Source organism: Pteropus vampyrus, unplaced genomic scaffold (assembly GCF_000151845.1).
Source record: "Pteropus vampyrus isolate Shadow unplaced genomic scaffold, Pvam_2.0 Scaffold23, whole genome shotgun sequence".
Classification (NCBI taxonomy): Eukaryota; Metazoa; Chordata; class Mammalia; order Chiroptera; family Pteropodidae; genus Pteropus; species Pteropus vampyrus.
Window position 1 is genome coordinate 4,074,654 of NW_011888804.1, and position 2,321 is coordinate 4,076,974.

The following is a 2,321-nucleotide window of genomic DNA, read 5'->3' on the forward strand; positions in this document are numbered from 1 at the left end:
GGCTGCCCCAGCTTCAGGCAGAGCTGGTTCCCAGAGGCCTTATCTGGGTCACTGTAGTCACTGTCACCCTTCAGGGGAACCATCCTTTACATAATAGTCATGCTCTGTAAGATATGTCACCATCCCACAATGGTCAATGTCGTCAGGTGATAAACGCACTAGTGGAATGTGACGTTAATGTAATTCTCTTGGTGAAGCCTTTTGCTAAATTAATGATCATCCCCTAATCTGTACGCATGAAGAAAGTCATGGAGATTTTCTAGGTGCCAGACATTGTGCTATGCGGTGAGATGCTTATTGCATTCTCAGAACAGCACTAAGAGGCGGAGACTGTTATTATCCCCATTTTACAGATGGAGAAACTAAGGGATGGGAAGTCACGCAGGTAGTAAGCGTCAGAGCCCACCCAGATTTGTACCTGGATTTGATGACTCAGAGTTCCTGACCACGACACTAATGTACTTCTCTGTCTCTGTCTCTGTCTCTGTCTCTGTCTCTGTCTCTATCTCTGTCTCTGTCTCTGTCTCTGTCTCTGTCTCTCTCTCTTTGTATGATTTGAAACATATTTTCACAGTATGGGTTATTTTTGAACTCCTTCTGTAAAGCGATGCATACATGTTAGTTGTGAGAAGAAATTCTTAAAACGGAGCTCAAGATTGAAAGCCACATTTCTCTCGATGTAGTTCCCCACGTGGGTGCATCTCATTGACACAAATTTGAAAAGATCACATGACACTGAGGTGGGAAGGTGTCTCCGTTTCTTTAAGTAACTCTGGGTTCTTCTCTTGTTGGCTGACTGCATGTACTACCCATTTCCCACTTGGTACCCTGGTGTTGCCTGTCTGTATTGGAGACCCCAGGGGCTGGTAAGCTTGGTGGGGTGAGACTGAGCAGTCTTCATCTCTGTCTCTCCCTTACCTACCCTTTCTCATGATTTTCTTATATCAGAAGGTTTTAATACAGAAGGTATTTTAATACAGAAGGTTTTTGAATGAGTAAGTGAATAGCCAGGGGACCCCTTAGCATTTTGTGCCTAGATATCTATAACTCCCGATCGTAAATCACCTGCTGATATGTTGTTCTAGAGCAGGGATTCTCCACCTCGGCCCTACTGACATTTCGTGCTGGTTAATTCCTTGTGGTGAGGACTGTCCAGTGTATTGGGGTATATTTTGCCATATCCTTGGCTTGGCAAGGACATGGCAAAATCCCCTAATGCCAGTACTGCTTCCCCTACTCCAGTTGTGACAACCCCAAAATGTCTCTAGATGTTGCCAAATGTCCCCTGGGGTCCAAAATCCAACCCCCCACCCCCGCTTGAGAGCCACTGATCTGGAGGCAAATCTACCAGACTGCCTCGTCGCAGGAAGCCCCAGGATTCCAGAACCTCCCCTGTGCTCTGTGAACAAAACATAGGAATACTGAGCCCCTACGACGGGACATGGCCTGTGCTGTGTCTGAAGGATGGTGTTTACAAATTGGAAATATGCAGAGTGCCCTCCTTCATTTGCTCATTCGGTAAACATGTGTGGGACACCTGCAGGATTTTACAATCTGTAACTTGCAAAGCCGAGATGGAATCCAGCGTTGTCCGATGCTAACTCCCTAATACACCTTTCCAACAGAGATGCTCTCATTTGATTAGCCTCCAGCTGCCAAACTCTGCCACTCCCTGGCTGTGTGAGCTAGGGGAAATCACTCTACCTCTCTGGGCACGAATATGTGAAGTGGAGCTGGCGGATCAGCTACCCCAGCCCAGCATGGACTCGACCGGGGCGTGTTTACCTGAATCGATCGTCCTCCACTGCAGACGGTCGGTGGCAGCCCTTTCTGCCTCTGATCTCAACAGTGATCAGAGAGGAGAGAGGAGAAAGTAGCCGAGTGCCCCACCCCTCCTTTACTTGATGACAGGAGTGATTCTTTCCACGTGAATTCTGATTACCTAAATCTCAAGCCCTCTCTTCTATTGTGACTTCCATCCTACAGACATCTGAGGCCTGGAGCAGATGGCAGCCTCGGTATTTCCCACGTGGTGGCCAAGAGGGCAGGAATAGAAACCCAGATTCCCCAAGGGCCATCCAGGGCCATGGGCATTATTCAGTCAATGGTTTGCTTCTCCCCTCCTCCCGTGATTTCTCCTTTCCACCTCATCGCAGGATTCAAATGAATCAGCAGACGTTTATTGAGCTTCCTCCGTGATCAAGGCACTTCGTGAGGGGCCGAGGAACAGGAAGATGAATCAGACCCAGTTCTTGCCCCAGGAGTTCCGTGGAGAAGATGAAATGTGAAACCAAGAAAAGATACGCAATTCCCTCGGGGAA